This window comes from Gekko japonicus, unplaced genomic scaffold, assembly GCF_001447785.1.
Source record: "Gekko japonicus isolate JY-2015 unplaced genomic scaffold, Gekko_japonicus_V1.1 scaffold987, whole genome shotgun sequence".
NCBI classification, from domain to species: Eukaryota; Metazoa; Chordata; class Lepidosauria; order Squamata; family Gekkonidae; genus Gekko; species Gekko japonicus.
This window is the reverse complement of record NW_015170305.1, coordinates 403,611-413,546: the sequence shown is the minus strand read 5'-3', so window position 1 is coordinate 413,546 and position 9,936 is coordinate 403,611. Positions and strand designations below refer to the sequence as shown.

Sequence of the window (9,936 nt, the reverse complement as noted above, 5' to 3'; positions counted from 1 at the left end):
GGAGGGCAAGGAGGAGTGGCAAGGAGGAAGCAAAAGCTCCAGGCGCTCTTCTCTCCCCCCCGCTTTCCTCCTCCTCCTCCTTGGCTCCATTCCTGTGCCCCCCCTGCCCAGGAGAAACTGAAACAGGGCAATCCTCCCTACCTCCCCCCCTGCAAAAGGTCCCCCGCAATGGTTCTGAAGAAGGGAGACGGGAGACGAAATTGCACCCATGTGTTAAAGGGGGGGAGGTGGCAAGTAGGACGCGATGGCAAGCTTTTCATGGCACTTGCTGGGGGGGGGGGAGAAGGGAAAAGGACAGCTTCTCCCTTGAGTCTCTGGCTTGCCATTTGTTTGTTTTTTAAGGGGCGGACTTCCTTGTCTCCAGGCCCCACCTGGAGGTTGGCAACCACATAATTGGATATGTGCGGACCCTGGTGGGCACCAGAAGGTAACCCCGCCTGGGTTGCAAAAAAACCTCGGGCTGGCCCTGGCAGCACACCAGCCCTGGCAGCGACCCCTCGTGGCAGAGGTTCCTTCCCCAGAGCCAACAAGAACAGTGCCAGGGAGCCCAGCCCCAGCCCCGGCTCCGGACATCCACCACTCCACGAGAGAGCGAAGGTGTCCCACGTACCTTAAAGACTATGTCAGCTAGGGGTAATCTGGACCGGAGGGGGGGTGTTGTGTACCCAGAGAAACCGCGCACATGGTCAGGTCCACACATAGCCATGCGAATGGTCCAAGCTTTGCTTCCAGATACAATAGCCCAAACGGATCCTAGGGTGCACCTATCGGGCAGCTAGGATCCAAGCATTGACCTATGGGACTTGAGTGCACTATAAATAAGCTTATCACGGGTGTGGGTGTGTGTTTGGGTGTGGTTTGCTACGGGGATATAAGCCGGCCTGTGGCCCAGCTACTTCATCTCAAGTTCTCCTATGTATGAATAAAGTATGAGCTGAAATCACTATGCAATGCCTCAGTCTCAGTACTTTATAATCTGATTGCAAACAGAGTACAAATTAGATGTTTTTCATTACAGCTATGTATTTTACAAAGATTACCTGGGCAATAAGAGCCAGTTTAAAATGTCAAACTGAAGTCTGGGGCACCCTTATTCAGATCTCCACTGTGCGACAGAAGCTTCCTGGGTGACCTTCGGCTAGTCACACGTTCTCAGCCTAGCCTGCCTCACAGGGTTGTTGTGAGGATAAAATGAAAGAGGAGACGACGTGGTAAGCTACTCTGGGATGCCTTTAGTGGGAAAGGCAGAGTATAAATGAAGTGAATAAATCGTGAGTAATTTCACCATATCATTTTATAGTACGTTCCACATACAGACTTCCTTATAGTATTTATCCCATTTATCCTCTTAATTACCCCATTTGAGAAACAACAGCTTAAAAAAATCTGGTGAGAGGAGATGTGAACCTGATTTTTCTTTATGCATATTCAGTACTCTGTACAATGCAACACAGCATGTAGAGACAGGTTGTAGAAAGAGATGTTTTAGCTGCATATTTTTACCTTTTACTGGTTGTTAGTTAAAAAGTTAAAGGCCAGGTGCTTTGGGATCAATGGAACCCCATCATTATATTTAACTGACATCTGTTCATAATTCATGACTTTAACATTTCATATTAATAATCCATATGTAAACCCAACACCAGCTATAACGTACATGTGAGTTAAGACTGGCTCTCTGTCCTGCATCAAAGCAGTTCACAAGTCAAACACTCATGCTTAAAAGTCCTTCTTAGCCTCTCTTGTCAAATTACCTTGAGAAGCTCCTTGATGCCCGACATATTTTTCTTACATGAGTATAAGGGGGGAAATGTACAGGAACCTGTTTTCCCACAACTGAGCATACTTGGAAGCAAGTTGGCTGCATTCAGACATCTCAAACAAACCATAGATTTCTCATGATGTAAATGCACTTGAAAACCCATCCCGTTCCTTCACCCCCTCCCTGTTGTCTTCCTTTGCTCGTGGAGCTGAGGATGGAGACTTCCTGCCTTAATAATTTTGTGATCTAAAGAATTTTTTGTGATATCCAAGTTTGGAAGCATTAACAAAATGAGGGGGTCTTGCCCGAAAACTGGTTTAGAGTCTCAATCTGTGGGTAAGAAACAAAACTTAATATGCTGAAGTACTCAGAATCAGAGATAACAACAGTGTGGTTAGAATATAATTTTTGTCAGAATAAAAATAGGTAGTGTACAAACAGGGGACTTGGCTTTCTGCAGGACATAACATTTTCCCATCCCCGACTACTCCCTCTTTCTGTTCCCTGAAAGCCCCCATAACCTCTTCCATTTTCTGGCTTTCTTCTTCCCTGCCAGCCATCCTACCTTTACCTGCTTCCCTATCTTCATCTTCCTGTTCTTCTCTCCCCCAGCAGGTTCTCCCTGGGAAAACTCTGGCTGAGTTGTATGGTGCTAACTGCAAGGCCTGGACACAATTGTATCGCGGGGTACTCTCCTCCCAGTGTTCCCTCTAAGCCAGAGGTTCCCAAACATATTTGGCCTACTGCCCCCTTTTCAGAAAAAAATTTACTCAGCGCCCCCCTGGAAATCGACCTTCAAGAAATGGACAAAAAGGGTGATCGGAAAAAAGCCCACAGGAAAAAAAAAACACGGTCATAAATGCTCACAGAAAAAAAGCCCACGTGGAAAAATGCCCACATGGGAAAAAAGCCCATACAGAAAAAGCCCACACAGAAAGAAGCCCACATGGAAAAAATACCATGTAACGCGCCATAGATATCTATAATGGTGGATAACCATTCATCTCCACTTATGAGAATGAACCTATCATAATCTCTTGATGTATTGGCCATTTCCAGCTTTCCCATTGGCTGTGCAGTGAGTCCACCACGATCCACGTGTAGAGTCCACCACGATCCACGCAGCAAGGCAGGCCAAGGCAGGCACAGAGCAGCAGCAGCTGAAGCCGGTGGCCAGCAGCAGCCACCACACAATAGTCCAGCAGCAACACCAGCCTTACAAGGATGCACATGGCTGTGGGGACCCCTCCACCTCCCTCCCTGATCCCAGGGAAGACCAGGAGAAGGCAGGAAAAGACTGCTTTAGATAGGTTCTGGACTCTTCTTTCTTTATGCTTCCACCGCCCCCTTATTTTTATTCAATGCCCCTGGATAAGTTCTCCAGTTTGAATAATTGTGTCCCACCTTTCCACTATACAGCATTTTAGATACAAATGTCCTCAAATATTGCACATGCCTTTGCACACACCAATAAACTGGGGCAGAAATTGCTAAAGAAATAAATATTTTGCTTTTAGTACAAGAACACTTAACACTTAATAGTTACAAGTGGTATACTTACATCATTATGTAATTAGAGTAGCAATACATGTATTCATTTTTAAGATGCCACAAGACTCTCTGTTGTTTTAACAGTTTAATGAAGTGCATCAACTGCTGCCAACTTGCCAGTACAATGAAATTATAATGCAGTCCTAAACGGAATTATGCCCTTCTAAATCTGTTTAAATCGGTGCGCTTAGATGCCTGTAACTCTGTTTAGAATTGCTTCATTCGTCTGCAATAAAATTGAAATAAAAATAGCTAACCTATGTAGCAATATCCACTTTTCTGATATCCACTTTTCTGAAACCTGAATTATAATGATCTTAGGCTCCAGACATACTGAGATTTCTAAGGAAACTGAAGGTAGTAGTAGAGGAAATGTGGGGTGTAAATATTTTAATAAAGAAATAAAAAACCTATGCAGACATTGGATGTGATTAGAGTGACAAAATTGTGTTCAAATCGCCTTTCTCAGGAAAGGGCCATAGATGATGAACCAACTGAAGCTGGTCAAAGGTGCAATGTGCCAGAGAGAAGATCTGAACCTTCAGTGTAAACACAGATCAAATACACCCCCATGATGTGAAAGCCCACCCTGGCTTACTCCTCAAATCCTGATTTGGTAAAGAATTGACTAAGAGAATTTCTGTTTTGTCTGGATTCTGCCCAGATTGACTGGTTCTTCTCTAGCACATTTTTGATTTGTTGGATTGTTCGAAGCTGTGGCTTAAACTCAGCTTGGCTTTGGCTCTGGGCTACTTCAGACGTTAGCCTGCTAAAAGTAATTTCTGTTCAGCAGCACTTAGTGGGGTCCCATCGTGTCTGAAAATTTCATTACCACATGTATCAGGTCCACTTATGTATCATGTCCACATACCAGTACCAGCTGTGATCAAAGATACAGTGGCCGAGTTCTGACTGGCAATTTGAAGCGCTAGGGAGTCGTGGCAAAGAAAAACCGGAATAGACCTGAAATGGCTTTTTCCCGGTATTCCCGTTCACACTGCAGTGAATGAAGTGGGAGGATACTGTGGAGGAAGCGCAAGGGAGCGTTCGCACTGTCGCCCGCCCTTGGCGTATTTTCTGTACTCGGCTGCATGCGCCGATGCGCATGGGCACATGGGCGCAGCAGCAAATAGGGCAGGATCGACTCCACACTTCCACTCGGTGCGCCGGAGCATGCACATGCACCTGCCGCGGAACCAGCTGGTACCTATTATCAACTGCGGGTTGTTCCCGCCTTAGCAGCGCTTGCGTTCACACTCAGGGAACCAGAATAAACCCGCGCTCCACACGATATGCTACCACTTCCACCAGGTATCTTTTAAACTTGGGAGGGAAGCAGCACAAGACGGCTTGAGTATGGCTGGGGGACGCCTGAAAGATGTGCCTGTGTGAACCCACCCCTTTAATCCGCTACTGAAACGCTCCTGAAATGTTTGCCTGCTGGGCCAAACTGCCAGTCTGAACGCGGCCAATGATGCTGCACAGGGAGTTTTGTTTGGCATGTTAAGGAGACTTTCTAAGTACCATGGAGTACTACTACATGGATTCACTTTTTAGCAGGCTCCACATGGGGTTGTGACGTTTAAAATGTCTATCAGCTGGGCTGGTACAGGAAGACTATATAGCAAAATATACTTTTAAAATTATGGTGTAACTGTCTCCTACCTCTGTACTGTCCATACAAACTACAGCTAATGAAGCCCATAATCACAAACCACCTTCGGTCTTCTTTTTATTTTAATTTTTGCAAACCACCAATCTTTTTTTTTTTAATTTTAATTTTTGAAAACCACCTTCAATCTTCAGATTCCAGACACCAAAGAAAAAATGAGTACTGGCTTAAAGCCTATCTTGATACCTCAGCTACGAAGTTTCCAATAACACCACTCAATCATGTTAAATTTGGTCTCTAAATTGGATTTTCAAGCTACAGAAGAAACTTATAAGTGAGCTAACCCTCCTTCCTCTTATCTTGGATCACTGATGCTTACACTAATTTCAGCAGCATAATCTCTAAAAAGGCAGAGGTTTTGTAAATTAGCTACACTGCATCCTTTGCAATCCTGCTTTCAGATCATCTGTAGACTTTGTATGGAAGCAAAGGAAGCCAGCCTGGGGCCAGGATGGGGGGGGGTAGAGGTGGAAGGGGAAAGATATACTGAGGGGTATAAAGAACAACAATATACAAACGTCAGTCTTTGCCTGAAGCACACTACGTGTGATGTGAAAACTGATACCAGATTTTTATTTTAATGAAAAGCCACTTAGAGAGGTTTGAAATAGAAGTCTGTGACTAAATAAGGCAATAACATTTTTATATAACAGCTTGACTGCTGATTTAACACTTCATTCTAGTTTTTATGGAGGGAGCATTTTTTTGGCTGGGGGTCTTTTTTCCCCCCTTTAACTTTTCAGAACATTGGGAGGTTTGGACTTTGTTTTATTTATGTAAATTATTACCACTGTCTCATGTATCCCCATTATTTATCATAGAAAAAACAGCACTGTCTACATTCTGTAGACAGCCCTGCTATCAGAAGCACATTTTGAAAAGCCCTAGGTTTAATTAAAGGGGGGAGCTCTTCTTAGACTATTGATGCGTTGTTAATGCATAACTGCACATCCAGGGGCTGGCAAGGCAGCCAGATCACTGCGATTTTACACTACCAAATAGATAACACCAACAAGCCTCCTTCAAGTTCATACACATTTTCACTTCAGCATTTATGAACACAAGAAAAGCCCTTCCAGATCAGACCAAGGCACCATTCAGACATCACATTTTAAAAACAAAAATTAAATCTCGGCTATTCTTATATCTAAATGCAGATCATTGAAGAAAATGTTTTTTGGTAGGTGCTGCACTGGGATTTTAAATTACAATTTGAAGCTAGTTTGTTAACGGAAATCTGTACTAACAGTGATTTCCTAATTCTCTCCTCCTTCCCACTGCAGCACCCCGTGACCCACAGAAGTTGCTCCTGAGGACTGGGCTGTGTTGCAGGAGCTGCAATGAGAGGGATAAATTGCCAGGAATCATCTTCACATAATACTTGTGTGAGAGTTCCTGCACAAATGTTTCTAAACACAAATTTCTACCCAGAGCTGTCCTTCAATGAAATCTTATCTTGCACATAGCAGTTTGATCCTCTGTTCCGCTGAGAGCCAGTTTGGTGTAGTGGTTAGGAGCACGGACTCTAATCTGAGAGAACCAGGTTTGATTCCCCACTCTTCCACATGCAGCTGCTGGTGTGACCTTGGGTCAGTCATAAGTTCTTTCAGAGCTGTACTCTCAAGGGCAGTTCTCAAGAGAGCTCTCTCAGCCCCACCTACCTCACAGGGAGGGAGGGAAAAGGAACGGTCTAGAACTTCATCTCTTGTCATCTCAATTTGACTCAGTTTTTCAGACTCCCTTCCTGGAAATGGTGGCTATGTTCCACAGTAAACATACACACAAAATAATTTGTTGAGCTTTTCTACCATCTCCCCATCTTCCTGTTGGCAGGATTCGGGAAACAACCCAATCCACACTTTGGAGTTTGCTTTCAATGAATTTACTGCAGCAGGATTTTGCAAAAAAGACAATAACTGACTGCTGACCATTAATACAACAGAGAGGCCTACAGAGCACAAGCACTAACACATACTAACACGCAGCATAGAGGGAAACAACAAGAGGTAGGCTGAACTGCAAGAGAGAACATTCAACGAACCTTAAACTCTAGAGAATGCTCCACAGCTCCCCCTAGGGTACAAGTGGACTAAGCTTTCGGCGGTATTTACAGTAATTGGTCCCTTAGCAGGCTGTCACTTCTCCATAACCCCTCCTTGACAGCATGTGCACTATTCCACCATGTTTAATTTTTCTAGATGGGTCCAATGGTAGTCTCCAGGCAATGGTTTCATGAGAGCATCAGCAGTTTTATGCCCAGGTGGCGATTTGGCGAGTGTCCAAGTCTTATTCTTGCAAAGTGGTTATATCTTATGAAGTGATTGTATCTCTTCTGCTGCTACCTCTGTCCTTTTTCTGGCTTCACTTTCAGCCAACTTGGAGTAAACTTCCTAAGACAAGGGCTCAGCTATTTTCTCAGTTTTGGCTATATAGGATAGTCTGCAAGGTGGTATATATTTAGTTGCTTGGTTTGAGCATCTGAGAATTGTAACTTTGCTTGGTCCCATTTCCTCTTGAAACCCTGACAAGTCTGTGCTGAATTCCACCTCTGCTTCGCTTGGTCTTGCTGTCTCTTGCTCACTTGTTAATGAGGTAGGGTGAACTGCAAGAGAAAACATTCAATGAACCCTAAACGCTAGAGAATGCACCATAGGTCCCCCTAGGGTACAAGTGGACTAAGCCACTCTTTCAGCAGTATTTACAGTAACTAGACTCTTAGCAGGCTGTCGCTTCTCCAACACATCCTTTAGAAATCCCTGTATTCCTTTGTCACCCAAATGCCCAACTGCTTCTCTGGCTGGTTTCTTGCTCGGGGTATATTTAAAGAAATGTTTATTGTTTGTCTTGATGCTTTCAGCAACATGCTCCTCAAAAGTCTCTTTTTGCATGCCTAATTATTGACTGACTTTTTTGTTTTGCCAGTTCCTGTGGCCCATTCTATTCAATTCATTGGGGCTTCCATGTAGTGGAGATTTGAACCAGTGTTTCCCAGATCCTGATTTAGCACACTAACCACAAGACCACATTGGCTTCATTTTGTTCTCCATTTTCTATTTTATCTCATTGAAATAAATTAGACTTACGCCTTTACCTTTGACTGGTTTATTTCCATTGCTTAGAGATTAGATGCAGCATATCAAGTATTCACATGTCTTCATTCACAGGTCATCACAAGATTTCAGTCCGTGGTAAACAAGGATGTCAGATCAGTATGGTTGTTATTTCTTGTGTGACTGGTGAAAAGGGTTGTTGTTATTATTGTCTGTATAGGAAAATTTACTACACACCCTATAACAAGGAGCACAAAGGGCTGCTCTTATATGGTGATACTATTATGATTATTAGTGCATTTAGGCCAGTTTAAAGAAGAAAAGAAACTGTAATTACATTCAACATTTACAAAAGTAGACTAACTAGTTTCATGTTAAGATTAATAGTAATGTTATTGCACATCTGTTGTGGCTGGTGAAGAGACAGCCTACCGTTTCTAAGTTCTTGCATAGTCTACTAGTAGTTGAGGAAAATATGAGTATCCTATGAAGCTAATCTTTAACTAGAAACTGACATTGAGAGGTTAGCCAGCATACTGCAAACCTGGTTTGTCTAGTCTGAGTAAAAGAAAAGCCGTACAAGAATTCACAGAACCTATGAAATTTCTCGGACCCAAAGCTAAATTGGTTTCAGATTTCAGAGGAGCATTCATCTGCACATGGTAAGAATCAAATAAGTGATGTGGAACTGCCTCATGGCAAAAGAAGCATATAATGTTTATGCTACTGCAAACCTTTCCAACATCCAACTCTGAAGTAGGTAGCTCCAGAAGCACATGAAGCTAATATATGGGAAATTTACATTTTTGGTTTCTGTAGGCTTTGATGCTCGGCCATCTTATCTTTTTAAAATTACAGTTGCATTTTCAGCTAAAAGTAAGCAACAGAAACCTACTGACTATCAGCTGCAATCCACTGTAAGAGATTATGATGAAAAACAGGAAGCAGCAGCAGGTACTCCCCCATAATTTTTTCCACCACCACTTTTTGTTCCTACAGGTTTTAATAACAGTACTGCTTGGGAATTAATGTTTAAGAAAACCTAAATGTGGTTATTCTCATCAACAAGCAAAAGTAGGGTTGCCAGCTCCAGGTTGGGAAATACCAGGAGTACGAGGAGGGCAGGGTTTGGGACGGGATGGGACTGTTTTTTTTCTGTGTAACTTGTAAACTTTATTGAACACAATGAACAATCAAATAGGCACTTAACAGTACAAACCATAGCAGCCTACTTTGCATTTTACTGAACTCTGTTGCTGTGAATAATACAGCTCATGCACAGGTAATTACTTTTGTACTTTTTTCAAGTATTCACTGAATACTACCAACATATATACATCCATATACATAAAGTTCCAGAAGATTTCAAATAAGTTTCTAGAAGTTATTCATTTCTGCTGGCCTTTTGGAAGTGGTCTTCTAAAAAGGAGAATGTGTGGTTCTGGCTCATGAATCATATAGTGGACCCAGCCAAGACTCTGCTGTACACCAAGTCTTCTCCATCCTTCCTCAGACATTAGATGAGTTTTTGCTACTTGCTTTGACAGTTCTCTTGGTAACATTATATGCCGGTACTCGTAGTTCTCGTCGAAATATTTGTCCGAGTAATAGATCTGCTTGTGGGACATGATGAAGGCTGCTGTGGCGGCCCCCAACGACTCCTTCGCCTCCTCTACCACAACAACGGCTCCCTTCACAAGTCAACTCAGATGGGACTTCAATGATGTATAACCCTATACATCTTCCAGAGTGGCCATTTTATCCAGGTGAACTGATCTCTTGTACCTGGATATCAACTGTAAAAATGGGAGAACTCCAGCCACCACCTGGGGGCTGGCAACCCTGAGCAAAAGCCATTACTACTCCTGCTAGGCCAGGTCTGGCTAATCCTAGCTGCCTCT

The 9,936-nt window shown here is 43.3% G+C and overlaps 1 pseudogene; it reads right to left on the bottom strand.

The window, feature by feature from the left end:
- Window positions 1–9,399: 9,399 nt before the first annotated feature.
- On the bottom strand, window positions 9,400–9,671 carry LOC107116110 (annotated as a pseudogene).
- Between the last annotated feature and the right edge of the window lie 265 nt (window positions 9,672–9,936).